We start from the raw sequence: 24,145 nt of genomic DNA, 5'->3' as shown, positions 1-24,145 counted from the left end.
TGGATGTCTGCTTTTAAGTACTTGGTCTGGAAGGTGCCTATACACTCATCAGACAGCCCCCCCTTGGGGTGTGGCCACCCAACGGCGCCCTGGGGGATCAGCCTCAGAATGGGGCCTTGGTTCCTGCAGGCTCTATTAATGGCAAACTTTAATGAGAATACCCGATCAGCAGAATGGATATAGCAGCCCTACATTCCCAGATGCAAATAAAGTTTGTATTCCCAACATTGTCTCATTGGTCCTTCTTTTGGCTTTTGTATAGTTTATTTTTGGGATGTGGGTGAATTGGTGATATTTTACTCTGGGGTTTTCTCTTACTGTGCATTTCGATGCTGTTTTTGTGTGAAAAACGTCTCAAGCTTTGGGCAACCCAATATACCCTAGTGGGCTCGGGTAATTAAAGTTAGTCAGGTAATGGTACCTAGAAGGGATTTATTTTTCCAAACGTTTACCTCAATTTTATTATTATCATCACATTGTAAATCAATTCAAGCAACATATGCATCATTTTTTTTCTTGATAATAAATTCAGTTAGCCGGGTACATTCTTTCTTTCTGATTTTATGTCAAAACATCAAAGGTAAATTAGGGGTTTAATACAATGTCCTCTTATAACATTGATAACAGATGTTATGATACTTCTAGATAAAGATGAACTAGTCATCAATGTCTAAATACCCATTTCCTATATCATCAGATAAAGAGACTGTCCTATACGTAGGAACTAAATCTCAGAATGTATTTTAACAATAACTAAAAGGAAAATGGGTTAAACGTTGATGTTTCAGTCTTCGTTGGAAATAATCCATGAAAGCATCCTCAAGATACAAATTTGTTCAAAGATCCAAGACCCCTACCTAATCAGTGAGTCAAAAAATTGCAACAACAAAATAATTTCTTTTTGTCTGAATCACAGATGATTTTTGTTTATATTTCATGTAGCCTCTCATAGGATAATGAATGGAAATAAATAATGTTTCCTCAATAGCTATTGTCTGTCTTGTGCAGCATTCTGCTACTTTCAGATGCCATTTGTGTGGTAGCATTACCTCCCTGACAGTTACCCCTCCCTGCTGAGGGTCTGCCCTGGTCCCTGTTGGGCTGGGTTCCCTGCCTGTGGTTGCTGTTGCCATATATTTGTCCAAATATCTGATCCCTGGGGCAGGGGTGCGTTAGCTGTTTGGCCTCCTTACGGCTGAATGTAAGGTGTATTCAGGTTTTACTTGGCTTAATCTCCTGGATTTGGACTTTGTGACGGCTGATCCTGGCCCATCAATCTCTGTCGTGGGATGCTTTTAACCAGTATCAGTCTTCCAGGTAGCCCATCCTGAGTCAATAGTTACATACCCTCTGGTCTGGGTGCTCCAACCTCCCTGGCCCCTGCCACAATAGCTAAATTGAAACTCTTTTGGGGTGGATCCCCCTTTAAGACTGGTACAATTTACTTGCTCGCGGCCAAAGTGGCCCCCTCAAGGGTTGTCTTTTACAATTTGTGTTGGACAAATTTAGCAGTGTCTCTCTGAGCTTGCTCCTGTTTTTCTCTATCCTTCTCTTGCTTCATTTTATGGTAAAGCAATATATGGGCATGTATCTCCTACCAGGTGTCTAACCCAACCACGCTGTCCAATCCGCTTTGTATCTCAGTGGACGGCCCGTTTTGGTGGAGAATGTTGTACAAGAATGCTACTGGTGGGCCTCTTACACCCCATGGCTGTCCTGTGTCCTGTCACCACCGTTCCCTCATTCTTTCCAGAAAATTGGTTATTGTCTCCCCTGGCTTCATAGTCCCCACCATTAGCTCTCTACATCAGTGTCACCAGGGAACATCTCTCTCTAAGCCACCCATATTCATTGCCTGTAGGAATTGAATGTGGCCCCATCATGCTCACAGTTTGTCTGCATAATTGCTGCAGTGATGGCTCGGACAAACACTGTGTTACTCTGCTATCTGATAAGACTACGTAGCAGACTTTTGATATCACCTATCGTTAGGCTTATACCCACCACATTCTTCTCAAAGCATGAGATCGTTTTACCCGCTTCATTCAGCAATGTTGGAAACTTTGTTCTGAACCCTTCCTTATCCATTTGACCCCACGGCACATCGATGGTCCGTGACATGGCCTTCTGTAGCAGCGGGGATATTATTGGTATGGATAGCTTTACCAGTTTCTCCCTAATATTGTATTCCAATCTTTTTAGGCATTCCTGCATGTAGGGGAAGTTCCACTCTGGTTCTCCAAGATTGATGCAGTCTTTCGCTATATGTCCTCTGGTTCGATGGATCCCTCCTTTGGTGAAGGTCTATCGTACTGGTCTTTTCCCTCGGTCTAATGGGCAAGCAGGTGGCAGAATGGCCATGCAAAGTTCTCAGCATCCTCTCTGGCCACTATCTCCCCTGGGGTCGGTCTATCTATCCACTGCGTTTGGGTGGAGCAGCATATGTCTTCATCGCTGCTTCCCTCATGCACACCCAAATGAGCCATCCTGGTTTTCCTATTTCTAGGCTGGGTCAGCACCAGGCTACCTTCCTCTCTTATATCCCGGTCAGCCCCTCTCCTTTGTTGAAAATATAGTGAAGCTGAGAACCCAGCCAGAAGCCTCTCAAATAATTCTACCTCTGTGTCTTCCCCGATTGGTGCTCCATACCTACCCCAGCTCTCCTCGTGTGGGCGGCATGCTGCTCTGCTTTCTCAATGTGCTTCATTGGTGCAACCTCTTTCCCTTTCTCTCCTTAGCTCTGCCTTTCTTTCCCATCCTGTCTCGGTTGCCTCTAAGCATGGGCGAATTTTGCGAATTTGCGGTTCGCGAATTTGCGTATTTGCGAATTTGCAATCTGCAAAATCTGCGAACTCTCGCGAATTTGCGGATTTTTCATTGTTTTGTGTTCGCAAGGGTTTCCGCCAGTTCGCAAGGGTTTTTAACCAGTTCGCAATTGCGAACTTACTTGTCGGCTCGCAACGGCCGCGACTATGTTCTTTCTACGTCTGGTTCATCATCAAAAGGTTCACAGCACCCTCTGTTTCACCACTGCCACCCTCTGGTTCACCCATGCCACCCTCTGGTACATAACTGCCACCCTCTGGTTCATCACTGTAGATTATGTGGGTGAAAAGCAAGCACACCTGCCCTGCTTCAACTGACATGAATTAATTTGGGGTTCATTAATGTGTCATTGAATTTAAACTTCCAGTCTGGCACCTGTTTCCTTATCTGTAATTTGCTTTCTGTTGCAGTGCAATTCTTTTTCACAGGACCTTTGTGGCCTACTTGTAGCTATTTTATGAGCCTGCTGTGAGGATCAGAGCAGGGTCATAGAATAGTTAGAAGTAGGCAACTGAACTCTGGAGGGGCCCCTCAGGAAGCACTACAGGGAATGGTTACTAATGATGAGTTTGAACTTTTGCACCTGCTGAGTGCTTTCAGTTTTGCAAAACTCTTTTTTCTCGATTTCGCGGGATTCGCGGGGTGCGAATTCACGCGAGATCGATTTTGGAAGCCGCAAATTCGTGCGAATATGTGATTTGTTTTTTTGCTGCGTATTAGTTCGCAAGGTTTTGTGCGTTTTAGCGACCCGCTTGTAGCGCAACGGCGTGAAGTTACCCTCACGGTCATTCATGGGCGCGGCCATCTTGTTTGCATGATGTATTTCCGTTTCCGGGCACGATGTGTAATATCGCAAAGTGTGCGGCTCGCTAGTACAAGTTCGCGTGTGATCGCGAGGAAAATCTCGCGCAAACTTACCCATGCGGTCATGAGCGGGCGCAGCCATCTTGTTTCTCATTCATTGCTATGGTTCTGGGCATGCTTTCTGTATCCTCTCTGAAACTCTGCCATCCTTTGCTTGTTTGAAGTTTTTTTTAATTTATTTTACTTACTAGCTATCCCTCTATTTTTCTAGTTCTATATTTTTGTGTTTTCTGCTACTTTTGGTTAATTTTAATCTACTTTTTTAAACTCTTCTCTTTTCTTCTTCCATATTCTATTTCTTCTTTATTATTTACCTTCCTTTCTGCCCAGACCATGGTAAAGGGAGCAGGGAAGCATCCTGAGAAGGGGAAAAGTCCTGCACCCCGTGAGGGGGGAGCAGGTCACAGCCGGGAGATCTTCAGCGCGGAGGAGGTGGCCACACTAGTTTTTTATGTTCAGCGCCGCCTCCCCAGGACCATCATGGCAGGCGGCAAGATTGTTAGCGGGTACGGGATCCGGGAGCGCCGGAAGCGGTAGGAGAAGGTGTGCCGGGCCATGTACCAACACTCTCGGGTTCGGTGCACCTACAACCAGGCCACCCACCATTGGACGGATCTCCTGGACCGGGAACGCAACTTGATCGACCTGCTCGGCCTTGAGATCCCCGGGCTTGGTGAGTAGTAGTAGCTATTTCTTCACTACTCTGTTTTCTCTTGCTCTGTGTGTTTTTTTATTGCACATTTTTGTTTTTTACCAAGAGCAATAATAATGCTGATTGCATTGTAGTAAATTATATTTCAAAATCTTCTTTGCATTTAAGGTGCACTGCTCTCCTTCTCAGTAGTGTTGCTACTATGCTTATTTGTTTTCGATTTTGTGTTCATTTTATTGGCCTGTGAAATTATGTATGAGTGTAGTTTAAAGAACTGCGTAATGCTAGACACTAAGGGTCAGATTTTTAATTACCGGCTCATCCCTGCAAAGTAGCAGGGATGCGCCAGTAATTGTGCGCCACGCCACCACCACCCATGGTGCGCCGTATTTACAATGCTATTTACAACAAGGGGTGGTGAGGGACAGAGTCTCTGAATTAAGCAGAAAGCTCTCACCCAGTCAAGAGATCAGGGCTAGATCCAACACCGTTTTTTAGCTCACTGCACCATCCCAGTTTCAGAACCTGGCTGTATACAAATTAGTCTGTTCCTGTCCCAGTGCATGATGGGAACAGGGCAAACCAAACTACAAAAGCCAATTCTTACACTGGGAAGGAAACAAGCTCCCGGGGACCGGTTTCTGGCATTACAGCCGTCTTCGGCCCGGTTTGCTTGAATCCTGATGGTGCAATGAGCAAGGGTCTCACATCTGAGAATACCCTTCCACGCTTAGGGTGGACAAAAATATTTACAACAAGGGGTGGTGAGGGACAGAGTCTCTGAATTAAGCAGAAAGCTCTCACCCAGTCAAGAGATCAGGGCTAGATCCAACACCGTTTTTTAGCTCACTGCACCATCCCAGTTTCAGAACCTGGCTGTATGCAAGTTAGTCTGTTCCTGTCCCAGTGCATGATGGGAACAGGGCAAACCAAACTACAAAAGCCAATTCTTACACTGGGAAGGAAACAAGCTCCCGGGGACCGGTTTCTGGCATTACAGCCGTCTTCGGCCCGGTTTGCTTGAATCCTGATGGTGCAATGAGCAAGGGTCTCACATCTGAGAATACCCTTCCACGCTTAGGGTGGACAAAAATATTTACAACAAGGGGTGGTGAGGGACAGAGTCTCTGAATTAAGCAGAAAGCTCTCACCCAGTCAAGAGATCAGGGCTAGATCCAACACCGTTTTTTAGCTCACTGCACCATCCCAGTTTCAGAACCTGGCTGTATGCAAATTAGTCTGTTCCTGTCCCAGTGCATGATGGGAACAGGGCAAACCAAACTACAAAAGCCAATTCTTACACTGGGAAGGAAACAAGCTCCCGGGGACCGGTTTCTGGCATTACAGCCGTCTTCGGCCCGGTTTGCTTGAATCCTGATGGTGCAATGAGCAAGGGTCTCACATCTGAGAATACCCTTCCACGCTTAGGGTGGACAAAAATATTTACAACAAGGGGTGGTGAGGGACAGAGTCTCTGAATTAAGCAGAAAGCTCTCACCCAGTCAAGAGATCAGGGCTAGGTCTCACCACCCCCTTTTCTAAATCGTTTTTGGCCACTATAGGTGTGGCAGGGTATACTCAGACATGAGTCCCTTTCTCACTGCTCCATCAGGATTCAAGCAAGCCGGGCCGAAGAAGGCTGAAATGCCAGAAACCGGTCCCCGGTAGCTTGTCTCCTTTCTGGTGAAGAATTGGCTTGGTAGTTTAGTCTGCCCTGTTCCCATGATGCACTGGGCCAGGGACAGACTGATTTGCATATAGCCAGGTTCTGAGCTGGGATGGGGCAGTGAGATAAATAACGGTGATGGATCAAGCCCTGATCTTTGGACTGGGTAAGAGTGGTCTGTTTAACTCAGACACTCTGTTCATCACCACCCCCCTTTTCTAAATCGTTTTTGGCCACTATAGGTGTGGCAGGGCATACTCAGACATGAGTCCCTTTCTCACTGCTCCATCAGGATTCAAGCAAGCCGGGCCGAAGAAGGCTGAAATGCCAGAAACCGGTCCCCGGTAGCTTGTCTCCTTTCTGGTGAAGAATTGGCTTGGTAGTTTAGTCTGCCCTGTTCCCATGATGCACTGGGCCAGGGACAGACTGATTTGCATATAGCCAGGTTCTGAGCTGGGATGGGGCAGTGAGATAAATAACGGTGATGGATCAAGCCCTGATCTTTGGACTGGGTAAGAGTGGTCTGTTTAACTCAGACACTCTGTTCATCACCACCCCCCTTTTCTAAATCGTTTTTGGCCACTATAGGTGTGGCAGGGTATACTCAGACATGAGTCCCTTTCTCACTGCTCCATCAGGATTCAAGCAAGCCGGGCCGAAGAAGGCTGAAATGCCAGAAACCGGTCCCCGGTAGCTTGTCTCCTTTCTGGTGAAGAATTGGCTTGGTAGGTTAGTCTGCCCTGTTCCCATGATGCACTGGGCCAGGGACAGACTGATTTGCATATAGCCAGGTTCTGAGCTGGGATGGGGCAGTGAGATAAATAACGGTGATGGATCAAGCCCTGATCTTTGGACTGGGTAAGAGTGGTCTGTTTAACTCAGACACTCTGTTCATCACCACCCCCCTTTTCTAAATCGTATTTACAATGCGGCGCACCATGGGCCCAAAATGTCACCGAAGCGTTACGCATCTGTGCCGTAAAGGTGGCGCATTGCTGGAGTTGCGTCGCAACGATGGCGCAGCTCCAGGAATGCTCTGGGGTGCCCTATCTTCCCAATGCTGCGTCAAGACGTACGTCTGCTTCAAGCAGGCGCAGGGTTTGAGCCACGCATCATTGTCCTAAAAGTGACTGATTGAAATCTTGTAGATTTCCCTCAGCTACTTTTAGGATGCTTTCCTGTGCAGGAACGCCCTCCCTTGCGCCGGAACGCCCCCTGATGGCGCAGGGCTTTACAACGTGATGCATCTCCCATATGCGTCACATTGTTAATATGCGCCGCACCATGGCGCCTCTTTTGTTCTGCCGCTGCGTCACAAAAGTCACGCAACAATGGAGTAAAAGAGCCGCAAGGGGCTTGTAAATCTGCCCCTACAGACTCAAGTCTAGTCCTTCCTTTGTACACCTGGCAATAAGAAGAAATAGTGGTGGTGGATTGATAGTTTGAGTATTTTAATGACTGGTTAATGTAGTAGAAAACTTTTTAGTGTTGTCGCTGATCTGCAATCACGATGGACTCTGTCTGTCACTTCGCGTGCTGCAGACTGCTGCCTGACAGTCCTAAGAGAACCTTTTTAGTAGTTTGTTTAGTGAGTTACATAACTTTGCAAGTCGACGGTCCCCAAATCAAGCAATACTAATATCGTAGTAGACCACATCAGATAGGTCAATATATCCCGTGGAATAGTTGTCTATTTGCTATTTCGCCAAAATATTTTGTTAATGTTCTTTTGAAATGTTTGATTTGGTTGACAAATATCATCCGAAGAAAGTTATAATCTTTTCTGCCAGTCCATATCAAGTACATTGGATAAGTTGGCACCCCTTCGGAAGTCTCGAGGAAGGGTGAACCGAGCCAGCCCTTGGTACACGAGTGAATTACGCCAGCTTAAACTCGACTGTAGACGCGCAGAAAGGGTCTGGAGGAAACAGTACCTAGACTCTGATAAAACTGCATTTAGGTTGGCCATGCAAAAATACAAAGCTCAAATCAAGACGGCGAAAGCGACCTTTCTTGAATTTACTCTGAATCAGGCCCCAAACAAGGCACAGGCCCTCTTTAAAATCGTTAAGGACCTTGCCCACCCCACGTGTGTGGCTAGTGCAGTCCCTTCATCGCAAGCTCTTTGTGACTCACTTGCGGACGCTTTTGAGGAAAAAATCCGTAAAATCTTAACAGGTCTGCAGGATCCACGGATTTCCACCACTGAGGAGGGAGCTCCGGAAGAGGTGGCCAGTCGACCCCTGCAGAGGGTTATTCACCTCTGTCAGGAAGCTCCGGCCACGTCCTCTAGTCGACCCCGACCAGATGAGCAGCCCCCCAACTCGGGAGCTCCGGCGACGGAAGCCAGTTGACCCCAGCTGAGTAGCTCTCCTCCCCCTCTTTTGGATCAGGCTCTCGGCCTGGGAGCTCCGGCGACTGTGGCCAGTCGACCCCAACCGAGTAGCTTCTCCTTTCCAATTCTGGATCCGGCTCTCTGCTTGGGAGCTCCGGCGAGTGTGGCCAGTCGACCCCAGTTGAGTAGCTCCTCCCTTCCCTCTTTGGATCCGGCTCACTGTCTGGGAGCTCCGGCGATTGTGGCCAGTCGACCCCAGCTGAGCAGTTTCTCTCCTTCTCCTCTGGTTCCAACTCTCTGTTTGGGAGCTCCGGCGTCGGTGGCCAGTCGACCCCAGCAGAGCAATCCCTATCCTCCTTCCTTGGATCTGGCTCTCAGCTCGGGAGCTCCGGCGAGTGAAGCCAGTCGACCCCAGCTGAGTTGCTTTCCCCTTCCCTCTCTGAAGGAGTTCGGAGACTTAGCCCTTACGGTTTCTTCTGGTTCGCCTCTGGATCCTCTTCCTCCAAAACTCTGGAAGGTGTTTCAAGAGGATCTCTTCCAGCCCTTGCATGCCATCTGCTGCCAGTCATTTGAGACAGGCATTGTACCGAGTTGCTGGAAGAAGGCAGTGGTATCTCCACTTTTAAAAAAACCTACGCTCGACCCTTCGTGCCTATCCAACTACCGGTCGATTTCCCTGCTCCCTTTTCCGGTGAAAATCATGGAAAAATTGGTCACCCGCACTCTGTCCGGCTTTGTAGAAGGGAACACCTGGTTGGATGAGATGCAATTTGGTTTTCGCCCAGCGCATGGGACGGAATCTGCGCTGGTGACCGTGCTAGACAACCTGCGGGCGCGAGTCGACAGTGGTCGGGCAGCATTTTTGGTGCTGCTCGACATGTCGGCCGCGTTCGACACGGTCAGTCATCCCACCTTGATCTCTAGGCTGGAAGAATGCGGGGTCAAAGACAGAGCTAGGGATTGGTTAATCTCCTATTTGGACTGCCGTCAGCAAAGGGTTTCGCTACCCCCCTTCAGTTCAGAGGAGCGGAGAGTGGGACAAGGTGTACCCCAGGGCTCAGCCATCAGCCCCATACTTTTTAATATCTACCTCCGCCCTCTAATCCAGCTCATTAAATCCTTCGGTATCTCCGCATTTAATTATGCGGATGATACCCAGCTGGTCTTTTCTTTGGAGGGTCAGGATGCAGTCACATTGGAGACTTTCCACCGGTGCATGCAGGCGACAGCAGAATGGCTCCGTCTGAACTCATTACAGTTCAACGGAACCAAGACGGAGGTTTTACACTGCTCCACAGATCGAGTTCCTCGCGATCTGCCGGCTGATTTTTGGCCTCCGTCCTTTTCTGAGACGGTGTCAGCCGCACAATCTGCGCGCAATCTGGGCGTTATTTTTGGGCCCAACCTGCAGCTAGATCTACATGTAAATAAGACCACCTCCACATGTATGATGCTGATTCGTATGCTGCGCAAGGTCTTACCCCTTCTCCCTGAGCAAGCCAGGCCAGAAGTAGTGCGTTGTACCATCCTAAGTCGACTTGACTACTGTAACGCACTGCTTCTGGAGGCCCCGGTAACACTACTGGGCAAGCTGCAAAGGGTGCAGAACATCGCTGCCAAACTCGCCCTCTCTCGCCCTTATCATAGTTCTTCTACGGCAGCGCTGCGAGAACTTCATTGGCTGCCGGTCCATCTGCGGGTGCGCTACAAAGCAGCTTGTATTGTGTTCAGGGCTATTCATGGCCTGGTCCCTATTCCTCTGCGGCGAATGTTTGCCTGATATTGTCCACCTCGAGCCTTACGCTCCTCGTCGTCCAGGCTACTGATAGTTCCGCGCTTCCAGAGAGTGAGAATGGGTGGCCGCTCGTTCAGAGTAGCGGCGGCCAAACTTTGGAACTCTCTGCCAATATCCTTGAGAAGCCTTGAAGATCTTCTAGCCTTCAGGAAGGCTCTGAAAACCCATCTCTTTCCCAGGATAGGTTGAGCTACTGTTTCCGCTGGATCATGGGTCAAAAGCGCCAGGATGCCCTTGGTGGTGACAGGCTGCGCTATACAAGTATGCTACAATACAATACAATCCATGTTTTCTGGTCTTTCTTTCTTTCATGTTGTACATCAGCTCCCCCCAGGGGCAAGAGGGCATTGGAGGAGGCTGCTGCTGATGCTGAACAAGGCCAGGATCGGGCAGGCGAGGGCTCCTTTGCTGGCCCCGGTAAGTTAATTTTAATATAGAGTACCTATTTTTTCCTAGCGTTCCTCATTTGATTTTTTCTAAATCGTCTTTGATCTTCTTGTAGACTGTATCTAAATACTTATCCTGCCTCGACTATGACTCACTGTGGTATTACTAGATTATTCTTATTAGTCTGTCTGTTTAGCTAACTAAGATTGCACATTTGGCAAAAGGTGTAAAACGAAACTCCCATTCTAGTCAGCAATAGCTCTATGCACTGAGTGCAGTCCTCTGGGATTGTCCATAATGTCTTTTCAAGTCTTCTAAATGTTTATGCTTTGACAATTACCAATAATAAAAAGGTGAATGACCACCAAGAAAGAATAAGATACTACTTTACTTTTGGTTTGGATAGGAGGACAATCCATACTATTACTGTTGCAGGGACAAATCTGCACAAACAGAAGTATGGACACTAAATAGTGCATTGTTTATCAATTATAATAGGCGCAGGTAGACTTTCCACATACCTCAGTGATATCAGACTTTGAAGAACCCCCAATCTCCTTACTGACTAGATAGTGTGGCAGAGTCATTTAGCTCCCGAATTCATCGATGATTGATCCCCAATGATGATTATCCAACGCAGGACAAGAGTACGGAGTCAGAGTCCAGAAGTGTCAGAGGCACGGACTCATGCTTGCAAATTGCAAAACCTTTTGCTCATTCACTCATGACCAAAAATCACAGAGTCTATTTAAGTTTTAAAGCTTTATTAAAAGTAAAAATATTTATTAAAATCAAGCTTGTCATAAAACATAAACGGTTGATTAAAAATGGAAAAGTGCTTAGTCATTTTTTATTTCACACATTTATTGTGGGCAAGCCGAGCCCTCACCTGGTTTGAACTTTCATTTTTCTTTTTGGTGCTGAATCATTGGTCCCTTCGTCCTAATGATTTGTTCTTAGAAGTGAAGGTTCTGTCTGTTATGAGAAAAATGGTGTGTGTTAAAAAGCAAGCATTCATCAGTTATGCCAAAAAGTGCAGCAAGACAACACACTTCCCTGAAAAAAGGGACATTTTTACTTTAGAGTAGACAGTCACAAATTATTAGACTGGTTTCTGTATTTACATTTCTTCATTCCTAGACAAAATACTAGTGAGTGGTGTATATCTATGACATCTAACATTCTTAAATTTACTTTGTAGGTGGAACATCTGGTGCTGGGCCCAGAGCGGGTGTGGAGGAGGAATGCTCTGGGGAGGAGGCGGTGGAAGTGCCGGAACAAACTGCTGTGCCGGTTGCCACGGTAGTGGCGGGCAGTGGTAAGCTCTTTCATTCCTTACTTATTGAGATTGCAGACTGCATAGTGTGCTGCTCCCCGTGAGAAAACGTAAGGTTTGTCCAGATGAGAGACATGAAGAAGAATGATTGACATTTAGGGGCCTATTATAAAGGCGGACGGACCTGAGTCTGTCCGCCACCATAGAGTAGGAGGGACCGTCTGCAGGTGGTAATTAGGATGTGACCGCCACCCTAGTGGTCACATCCTGTATTTTTATCATTGCGGCGGGTGCTGCTTGAAGCAGCACCCGCCGCAATGATAAAAATGTAAGTTGTGCATTTGCATGCACAAAGCGGCAGGCACTGTGTGGTGCCTGCCGCTTTTTGCAGTGAAATCTAGGGGGATACCATAGGTATCCCCCATGTACACCCCCACCACCTCTTCACCTCTTTTGGCCCGCAATGGGCCCCTTCAAACAAAAATCCGTATGCCTTTGCACGTCGGAAATGCCGCCGTGTAAAGGCATGTTCCTCCAGACATCCTAATATGGCTGTCGGTGTTTGATAGACACCGCCAGCCATGTTAGTGCTTTTCGGCTGCGGACGGGAGGCTACCGTGGCGGAAAAGCTGCAGACTGAAAAACGATCCCCCAGCCATCCTAATCTGGCGGGGGGTCTTTTTCAGTCCGCTGCGGATTTCCTGCATCCTCCGGGCCGGCGGTGGATTCCGCCAGCCCGGAGGATGCAGGAAATCCGCAATCCTAATCTGCCCCATAGTTTGAATGGATGGATGCCTGGCTAATGGTACTATCTGACTCTTAGATAGCATATGTGTATCTAGAGAGAGTAGACGGTCACTGGATGAACTAAGTGTTACTTTGAAGAGCATGTAACACCGCACCTGCACATCCGTCCCATTGTAGGAAAGGCAAGGAAAAGAAGTTGTAATTTTGTCCGAATACTACCATGAATAGTAGCAGTAGTTTGTATTGCAAGCACAGCATATATCCGGCTATTACGGTGGCCACTCACTACCTCTGTTAACCTCATAACTGCTAAGGAACGTCCAGCTCCAGTGCTGGACTTTCCATTGCGCAGGTGCAGTTCGAACGTTCAACGGCCGACGGCAGCACTACGGAGGTAGTGGTGCCGTCGGCCGGTGAACGTGCGCAGCACTTAAGGAGTTAATAAGTTTAGTAGAACTCAGTCATTCATGTGTGGATGTATCACTGTTCACTCAATAAAAAGCAAAGCACCTAAAGTAATCCCATATGTAAGCAAATACATACCATGTGCAGTGATAGATAATCAGATTATTTATCTTCTTCATTTTCCTTTTCTAGTATTCATTGGCACTGTAGGGTGAAAGTTAAATTAATTAGGCAGTAGCCCTTGTAACAGAGTATTCTCAGTGCCACCCATAATAGAAAAGTAAGAGCATCACCACCTGCATGTACTGGACTGGTACAGTAACGCAAGTCTGTCTCACTCATCATGGCGGGCGTCTGTTTTTCTCGGGTGCAAGTTGACTGCGTTGGCATTATGCCGGCTTGCAGAAGTTAACGTACCAATTTTGCTAAACAAGAGAAAAGAAGAAGAATAAGACTGGTGTACTGTCATAGTCGACTATAATGGAGTGAGCCCATAGTGCTCATAGAATTGATTCATTAAACTCCCACTAATGTTAGAGCAAGGGTGAAGAAGTGGGAGGTTAGGTAGATACTGGCCACAATAGTTATGTACTGCACTTGCAAGTTGCTAGTTCTACCGTGACACAACTTTCTGCTGAATCATTTTGTGTTAATCTTTAAGAGCATTGGTTACAGACTATGTCTTTCTTTCTTCATATAGATGCTCCTTCCAAACCAACCCGGAAGGAGCTGGCTAGACCTGCCCGGCAACGGAGGCTGGAGGCCACTGTCGCTGAATATCGGCGGCTGGTGGCCCAGGAGGAGTGGGACACGCAGTCTACAACAACATCTACCGGCACAGCTGCATCCTCCTCCGCGCTCTCAGGGTAACCCAGTCAGTGCAGCAGGTCTCCAGAGGTATGGAGCCGGGGTACCGTAGCCACCCACCACCGCCGAGCAGCAAAGAAATCAGCTGCCCCCCACAGCAGTTGCAAAAAACGGATGCACCGCCTTTCCCTGAGGGTTTCCTACCTCGAGCAGGAGCTGCTCAACATGAAAACCCTGCTCGAGACCCTCCGCAAGGACCATTCCGACCTGGCCCGGAAAGTCAACAGCAGCAGCCAGCAGTTGGAGGAGACTGTCCCTTGACCCTTTTTTAAAGACTTCTGGGGGGTGGGAATTGGGAGTTGGGTTTTTTCACTTTTTTGGAATTTTCACAGACATTTGTTGGGGTTAGGGAGTGGGGGTCGGTTGGGTCTTGTGTCAGATTATTTTTGTCATGGATATAAATATACGTTAAACTTTATCTTAGCATACGTGTTTTTTTTTACTGCTTTTGAGGCTGGTGGGTGGGGATTTAACAGTAACAGTAATTCAATAGTCCTAGGAATTTACTAGTACTAGCATCAGACTCTCGTCTCTCCTAATACTCCATTATACTTCCTCCCCCCGAACGCTTATCTTACCTGTAATTTGTGTTTGGAAATAGGGCTAGGCACAGGGCTGGCTGCACGGCAAATGGTGATTAAGGTTGGCAATCCTGGGCGGATGAAATTTCATCATTGCGTTGGTACTAGTGGTGTTGCACAGTAGCAGTTGCAGCATCTGAAAAAAAAGAAAATGAAACCTTGTTTGTCCTTACCGTAGCATTAGAACGGTACGATAGAGAATATAGCAGGTGACAGTACACTAGAACAGTGCCACAATGTAGCCTAACAAATGGTAAAGTATTAAAATTATAACTAGTACTTGCGTTGAATTTCTTTGACATTGGCTACTACTACAAGAAATAGTACCGAAGGTGAAGGACACAGCAGCGTAATAATTTACCACGTCTAGGAGGAGGATGTTCTTGATGACCAATCAAGTTGATGGCACACATGAAAATCTGCGTTCATTTGCCAATAGTGACTGAGTGTCAAGCTGACTAAGAATAGAATATATCCTCAGATTCCTTCACCAGCCTGTTGCTATGACCTTATCCTCCGCAGCAAGTGTGTGGAATTATTGCTGTCATTTAGTCACACATCAATCAAAACCACACAGCCCGGGGGAAGAGGGTTAGGGTTTGGAAAATGGATGGGAATGGGGGAATTTTGGGAAAGTTTTGTTGAGAGAAGAAAAAAAAAAGCACATCATGGACAAACAATAATTGAAGATAAACAAATCTTTGGGTACAAAGCTAACCATAAATCTTTTAAATGACATAAAGGAAGTGCATGCACTACTGCATGCATGGTTACTGAAAAGTAAGTAGTACTTTCGACAACCGTGAATGAAAGAATGCGACAGTACAGGGCTGCAGTAATAATTATGCGTTTTCACTTGCCTATCTCTGCACTCAGAGAAACACTTAGTGCATTAAATTAGGTTTGAAAAATAGCAGAAGTAAAACCTATACAATGGCTGTAGGGACGAATTTAGAAGCAGAGATCAAAGAAATGCAGTCACACTCATAGAAGTTCACAGCAATAACATTACTTAAAAGATAATTAGAAAAGAACGGATACTGTATCTGTATGTTGTTGTAGTTGTCCTGTTGAATTTGGTAAGTTGCATGCATCAAACCATTCCTCTTATTAGCGGGACTCCTCCATTCCAGCTTACGCTCCGTCCATCAATGTTGGTGACCAGAAGACACCCTGTCCACTGCCTGCCTGGCGGATGCTGAATTGCGGCTCACTAATGTGAAGCCTGACTTCATCCTTTTTTTCCCATTGCTCAGACTGAAACCCGGCATGTAATTATTGATGGAAAAACAGGAAGTGATATTAGAACACCACTGACAAATAAATATAAGGTATGTACGCTGTGTAGTGCAAAAAGTCACACTTTGAGTTTCCTAATAGACAGTACAATATTTTTGAAAGTGCGTACTCTGTCTGAGTCTCCTTTTGAAGGATAAATAAGTATGGGCAAATTAATTTAGAGGATCTTTTCCCTCAAGCTAGGTGTACTGTAAACTGAGTTTTAGAAAAAATGTAGACCTTCCCAGCAGTGCTCCCACCCAGACCATTACTAAAGCCAGTCGCAAAAATGTAGAAGACCCCCAATCAGATCTCAAAAAATGAGGCCTAGTAGAAAAGTGGTGACAAAACTTACTTTGAAAGTAAAAGTAGGCCCAAATCCCCCCTTACCCACCGTGGATTGTATTCAAACCACTTGCAAGCAAGCAAAAGTATCCATACCCAGCATCGCTCCAAGACTTGCAAACCCCCCCCACAAACAGTCCCACGCCCAAACACATGCAATACAAATACTGCTAACCCTAACGAGCCCTAAGTTAAGAATAGTGGCAAACGCTTTCTTTAACTATGCCAAATACCCCCTTTCCCACCATGGATTTTCTTCAAATCACTTGCAAACAAAATTACACATTCCCACGAGTACTCTAAGACCCCAGAACTCAATTGCAAAAATCTAGAACACCCCGAAACACATGCAATCCTGCTGCTAGTGCTAACCCTAACGAACCCTAAGTCACAAAAAGTGGCAAAAGGCTTTTCCGCATTAATTTTCTCCAAACCAGTTTTATCTGGAATTAGACCTTCCCAGCAATGCCCCAAGACCCGCCAACCCACCCGCAAAAAAGCACAACACCCCCAAAGAGCCAAAAGCAAAAATGGAAAACCCCATACTTACAATATTTTTCGGCCTTCTGTCAAAACACGCTGTGCAGCTAGGTCAGAACTCCCGTTTTCCACCATGGATTTCCTGAAAAGCAAATGCAATCAAAATTAGACTGTGCCAGCAGTGCTCCCAGACCCCAAAAACCCACCCACAAACACCCGGAACCCCCCCAAAGAGCACCTCAAAGACAAGCAAGTCAGCAAAAACGCAAACAAAATTTGCCTCCGATTTGGTCCAAACCAGTTTTATCCGGTATTAGACCTTCCCAGCAATGGCCACAGAGCCGTCAACCCAGACGAAAACAAGTAGAAGACCCCCAAACAGCCAAAAAGCAAAAGTACAAAAATGGGGACCTAGTCATTTTCAGGGCAATTTCCAAAATCACTCCGCGCGCGCTCTGCAGCTAGGCCCTAACTCCCCTCTGCCACCATGGATTTGCTTCAAACCTCTTGCAATCAAAAGTATCCATAACCAGCAGTGCTCCCAGACCCCGAAACCCACCCACAAACACCAGGAAGCCCCCCAAACAGGCCCCCGAAAATGCTAAATTGATCGAAATGTCGAAAAAGCAAAATCTTTTTCCTCATGGATTTGGTCCAAACCAGTTTTAACCGGTATTAGACCTTCCCAGCAGTGGCCACAGAGCCGTCAACCCAGGCGAAAAAAAGTAGAAGACCCCCAAACAGCCAAAAAGCAAAAGTACAAAAATGGGGACTTAGTCATTTCCAGGGCAATTTCCAAAATCACTCCGCGCGCGCTCTGCAGCTAGGCCCTAACTCCCCTCTGCCACCATGGATTTGCTTCAAACCTCTTGCAATCAAAAGTATCCATACCCAGCAGTGCTCCCAGACCCCGAAACCCACCCACAAACACCAGGAAGCCCCCCAAACAGGCCCCCGAAAATGCTAAATTGATCGAAATGTCGAAAAAGCAAAATCTTTTTCCTCATGGATTTGGTCCAAACCAGTTTTATCCGGTATTAGACCTTCCCAGCAATGGCCACAGAGCCGTCAACTCAGGCGAAAAAAAGTAGAAGACCCCTAAACAGCCAAAAAGCAAAAGTACAAAAATGGGGACTTAGTCATTTCCAGGGCAATTTCCAAAATCACTCCGCGCGCGCTCTGCATCTAGGCCCTAACTCCCCTCTGCCACCATGGGTTTGCTTCAAACCTCTTGCAATCAAAAGTATCCATACCCAGCAGTGCTCCCAGACCCCGAAACCCAACCACAAACACCAGGAAGCCCCCGACACAGGCCGCCCGAAAACATGATAGTTAGCAAAAAGGCAAAAACGTTTTCAAGTCTTATTTTGTCCAAACCAGTTTTATCGGTATTAGACATTCCAAGCAATGCCCCAAGACCCGCCAACCCACCCGCAAAAAATCACAACACCCCTAAACAGCCAAAAAGCAAAAATGGAAAATCTCATACTTACAATATTTTTCTGCCTTCTGTCCAAACGCGCTATGCAGCTAGGTCATAACTCCTGTTTTCCACCATTGATTTCATGAAAAGCAAATGCAATCAAAATTAGACTGTGTCAGAAGTGCACCCAGACCCCAAAACCCACCCACAAACACCCAGAAGGCCCCCAAAGAGCACCTCAAAGACAAGCAAGTCAGCAAAAATGCAAAAAAAATTCGCTTCCGATTTGGTCCAAACCAGTTTTATCCAGTATTAGACCTTCCCAGCAATGGCCACAGAGCTGTCAACCCAGGCGAAAACAAGTAGAAGACCCCCAAACAGCGAAAAAGCAAAAGTACAAAAATGGGGACTAGTCATTTTCAGGGCAATTTCCAAAATCACTCAGCGCGCGCTCTGCAGATAGGCCCTAACTCCCCTCTGCCACCATGGATTTGCTTCAAACCTCTTGCAATCAAAAGTATCCATACCCAGCAGTGCTCCCAGACCCCTAAACCCACCCACAAACACCAGGAAGCCCCCTAAACAGGCCCCGAAAACATGATAGTGAGCAAAAAGGCAAAAACTTTTTCAAGTCTGATTTTGTCCAAACCAGTTTTATCCGGTATTACACCTTCCCAGCAATGACCCTAGACCCGCCAACCCACCTGCAAAAAAGCACAACACCCCCAAACAGCCAAAAAGCAAAAATGGAAAATCTCATACTTACAATATTTTTCGGCCTTCTGTCCAAACGCGCTCTGCAGCTAGGTCATGACTCCACTTTTCCACCATGGATGTCCTAGAAAACAAATGCAATCAACATTAGACTGTGCCAGCAGTGCTCCCAGACCCCGAAACCCACACACAAACACCAGGAAGCCCCCCAAACAGTCCCCTGAAAACATGATAGTGAGCAAAATGGCAAAAACGTTTTCAAGTCTGATTTTGTCCAAACCAGTTTTATCCGGTATTAGACCTTCCCAGCAATGCCCCAAGTCCCGCCAACTCACCCTCAAAGAAGTAGAACAACCCCACAAGTGCAGAGTCTTTCTTCATTGGGCGTAATCCAGCCCTCTGCTTTGAGGGAAATATGATTCTGGAGGAGGAGGATAGAGGAGAATGTTCTTGTGAACTTGAGGAATGCAGACTGCGGCACCTTCAAATCAATAAGCAAATAAGTGAAGACAGTTCTGCTGATGGGCTTGTTTTTGTGATTAGGTGATTAAAGTTTTAATCATATTAACTGTGCAAAACAAAGCAAGACAGGCACACAGGAATAAAAGTGAATAAAGACGAAAAAGAAATGTATTGATTCGTTGGCTCATTTTCAGGGCTCGGTGTCTGGGAATAAGAGTTCGTCCTCATACTCAGCGAATTCAGGCGGGAGTAGGTCACCTAACAGAGAAGAAATTCCCTCATCTAAGTTGCTGTCCTCCTCGTCTTCTTCCGGCGTGTATTCTCGTACTTTGTAATCTGGTGGTATGAGGGGCTGATTCATCTTGATCATTGTTAACCTCTGCACATTTTTAGGCGAGAGGCGGGTCCTTTTGCAAGTTTCAATGCCATCAGCAGCACTGAAAACACGTTCAGAAGACACACTTGCGAGTGGGCAAGACAAGTAGTTTATAGCCAGGTTGGAGATCTCTGGCCACAATTCTTTTTTCCCATGCCAATACGCCAATGGGTTGGTATTAACATAGACCTCTGTTGAGTCATTCAGATAGTCCTGCACCATCGACTCAAGGTTCTCCACTGTTCCTCCACTTTGCTTACTTTTTGTTGGGACCTTTTGAGAAGCAAACCCAAGCTTAGTTAGCCAATCCTCTTCTTCACCCAACGTTACTGTTGTGTCTGGTGCAGATGATCCGGTTGCCGGTTTTTTAACAGCTGAGAGGTCACTTCTGCCACAGGTGCAGAAGTGGATTCTTTTGACTGGGGATGGCCTGCTGATGCTGATGTACTGCCTTTTCCTTCAATTTTCTGCCGTTCTCTTTCAAACCTCATGGCTGACAGAGCTAGCCAATGTTTGTACTTTGAAACTTCTGCGTCCCCAAAAGGAAAGAATGCTCTGCCTGCCAGTGCCTTTTTGTAGCGTGGATCCAGAATAGTAGCACAAATGTAATGCTGTTCTCAGTGGATCATTTGAAGACGTTCATCGCCAAGTAGGCGCTGTAATAATTTCTCTGCCAAAGCAAAAGCTTCTTGCTTTTCTTCACCTTTTTCAAGTTGGTGCTGTAGCATGTGCAACAATGGGATAGCTTTTCCCAAATTACAGTCCTCCCTGCTGACTGCACGCGTGAAGACCTCAAAAGGACGAAGCATGTCTGTCAGGTTTTTAACTAGCTTCCATTGCGCCGCATCTAGCCTCAGGTCCTTCAGAGCTGTACCCAGTGTTAAGAAATACTGATCGAGTACCGTATACTGCTCATACAGACGCTCAAGCATGTAGAACGTTGAGTTCCAACGTGTTGGCACCTGCTGGATGAGTGCTTTCACTGGCATTCAACGGTCATGTAGCAGGCCCCTCAGATGCTTCCGGGCCTTAAAAGAATGGCTGAAATGGTTGCACATTCTTCGGCAGGTGGTCACTAACTCGCACACTGGACTTTCTTCACTCAAGATTTTTTTAACAACCAGGTTTATACAGTGCGCCAAACACGGCACTCTGAAATATTTACCCAGATCCATGGCCTTAACTACATTGGCACCATTATCCGTCGAAACATAACCAATCATGCGTTTTTTTGGGGACAGCATTGAAAGACCTTAGTGTTAAACTCCTTCAAAATGTTTTCTCCTGTATGACTTGTCTCCATGCCAAACATGGCTAGTGTTGCATGTTTCCGAGCAGCTTTAAAAACGTTGTCCGGGTCAACACCTGCGTTTAGCTTTGCTTTAACCCCTGAAAAAGAGACCCATTGTGCAGTGATGCACATGTAATCAGTGCCTGCGCCACTGCTCCACATGTCTGTTGTCAGATGTATGGTGTGAACAGCACTCATCTGCAAAGCTGCCCCAATCACCTCCAGCACATCTTCATGTAGTACTGGAACCGCAACTCTGGCAAAATAGAACCGGCTAGGAACCTTCCATTTAGGGCCGAGTGTTGCCACTAATTCTAGAAAACCAACCCCTTCCACAAAAGAAAAAGGGAGAAGGTCCAGAGCTAGCATTTTAGCCAGCTTAGTGTTATACAGACGCGTCAGTGGGTGGTTGCGATCAAATGGTGCTTCTGAAAACAACATGGTTCTAATGGTGGGCTGGACCATTTTTCGTGATGATGATGACTTCTTCGACCCAGTTACGCTCGATGATGAACTTTTTTGCATTGGTGTCTCACTCTCTCCCACACTCTTAGTGTGGCTCACATGGGGGGTGCTCCTGACAGGGGTAATGGGTGTAAGTGAAGTGTTTGACGCTTCTTCCTCCTCGTCATCATCAGATGAAACATCAACGTGTACAGTTTGTTGACTTCCAATTCGGGCTTCCTTGATCTCCTTTAGATGCGCAAGCCATTGGACAGTGAGCTGTCTCTCAAGATGACGCTTTCTGGCCTCCGGTACCATAGTTGGTACCAAACTTACCACGACTAACTGCAAGCTTACAAATGCTACAAATGGCTATGTTTTCCCTTTTTGGGCAAACACTAAAGAAGTCCCAAACTGCGGACTTGAAATGTCTGTGGGGGGCGGAGGAGGTGTTACTGGTGGTGGTCATGCTGCTAATGCCAGATGAAGTGGAGGATGTGTGTTGCCGAACTTTACTACGTTGTGCACTTGCAAAACCACTAATTGCGGTCGAGGTGGATGGAGGTCCCTTCTGGTGAGAAAGAAATATTAAAGAGGTAGGTGGTGGTGTACTAGTTAACTCCAATGATGGTGGTGTTCCCATTGCCTCCTCATCGACAACATCATCACGCTGAGCAGCTTTTCGGGCTAGGGTCAAAATGTCTGTTTGCTGCATGCCAGCTGAGGCTGGAGTGACGTCTATGATGACTGCGTCGTCATTGTGAGAGTCTTCATCAGCAGGAGTATACGCCACTTCTTGTTCAGCCTCAGCATCACACTCCATAACTATGAGAGTTTCTGGGACCTTCCTTTTACGCTTAGCTACCTTTGTCAGATCATGGTGTGTCTCACTCTTAGACACCATTGTTGATCTTTTCCTTGCTAGGGATGTGGAGACAATGAATGATCATCAGGAGGAGTGGCTTCCTCAAATGATACCTTGGCTTGAATGTCGATTTCCTGATGTGCCCCTACTTCGGGAGGAACAACTATTGTGGGCACTTGTGCCCCTCCATGCACCTCTGCTTGCGCATCTCCTTGACCTGCCTCTCCTTTCACATGTACTTGGGCTTGTACTTGCACATGTGGTTGTTGTTGCGGCTGTGGTTGTTCAACACTCGTCAGATGAGTTACAACAACCTGTGTTGATTGAGGGACATTGCTGCTACTTTCTTGCGATGAGCCAACATCACTGGTCGATGGTGATTGAACAAGTAGACTGGCTGCCTCTGCAGCACTCAAGGGCTTGGACTTGTGTTGGCGTGGTGGTGGTGGCACTGAGCCCAATGGAGCGGGGGTGCTGCTCCCAGCTTTGTCCCCAGCATATCCTGCTGCTGCTGCAGGCATACTTTTTTTTTTATTCCCAAAAAATGTGGCAGGCGGCACACCAGTCTCCTTGGTAACTTGCTTCTTCTGCTCCTTACTCCCAACTTTCTTGCTAGAGGGGCTACGGGGAACTTTTTTTGGGGCCATCTTCTTCAGAGGTCAGAACAGCAGGCCGCAGTTGCACGAGTTGCAGAGGTGTCTGTGGCCAGACGATCCAATGCCATCCATGTCCTCCATGATGTTTACATCAAAGAGACCCCACAGAAAGACTCAGTCCATGCACCACTCACTAGCCCTGGGAAAAAGGTCCCAACAGCAGCCAAAAAAATAGAAAAACACAGAAATATCAGCACAATCCCATGCCATCCATGCCCTCAATGATGTTTAAATTCAAGACACCCCACAGAAAGACTAGGCCCATGCACCACTCACTACCCCTGGGCATAATGGATGAAAGCTAGGCAAAATTGGTGCAGGGTTGAGAACACTGCCTGCATTCAAAATGGCCCCTTGCCCCCCCGCACATGGCCAGGGCCTGCCTGTACCAGAACTCAAAATGGCCCCACCCACATGGCCAGTCCCCCATCCACACCCAAAAAATCGAAAAACACACAAAAATCACCACAATCCAATGCCATCCATGCCCTCAATGATGTTTAAATTCAAGACACCCCACAGAAAGACTAGGCCCATGCACCACTCACTAGCCCTGGGCAAAAGGCCCCAACAGCAGCCAAAAAAATCAAAAAACACACAAAACTCAGCACAATCCCATGCCATCCATGCCCTCCATGATGTTTACATTAAAGCGACCCCTCAGAAAGACTCAGTCCATGCACCACTCACTACCCCTGGGCAAAAGGCCCCAACAGCAGCCAAAAAAATCGAAAAACACACAAAAATCAGCACAATCCCATGCCCTCCATGATGTTTACATTAAAGAGACCCCACAGAAAGACTCAGTCCATGCACCAATCAATACCCCTGGGCAAAAGGCCCCAACAGCAGCCAAAAAAATCAAAAAACACAGAAAAATCAGCACAATCCCATGCCATCCATGCCCTCAATTATGTTTAAATTCAAGACACCCCACAGAAAGACTAGGCCCATGCACCACTCACTACCCCTGGGCATAATGGATGAAAGCTAGGCAAAATGGGTGCAGGCCTGAGAACACTGCCTGCATTCAAAAAGGCCCCTTGCCCCCCCACACATGGCCAGGGCCTGCCTGTACCAGAACTCAAAATGGCCCCACCCACATGGCCAGTCCCCCATCCACACCCAAAAAATCGAAAAACACACAAAAATCACCACAATCCAATGCCATCCATGCCCTCAATGATGTTTAAATTCAAGACACCCCACAGAAAGACTCAGTCCATGCACCACTCACTACCCCTGGGCAAAAGGCCCCAACAGCAGCCAAAAAAATCAAAAAACACACAAAAATCAGCACAATCCCATGCCATCCATGCCCTCCATGATGTTTACATTAAAGCGACCCCTCAGAAAGACTCAGTCCATGCACCACTCACTACCCCTGGGCAAAAGGCCCCAACAGCAGCC

This window comes from Lissotriton vulgaris, chromosome 5 (assembly GCF_964263255.1).
Source record: "Lissotriton vulgaris chromosome 5, aLisVul1.2, whole genome shotgun sequence".
Classification (NCBI taxonomy): Eukaryota; Metazoa; Chordata; class Amphibia; order Caudata; family Salamandridae; genus Lissotriton; species Lissotriton vulgaris.
Note: the sequence above shows the minus strand (reverse complement) of the source record.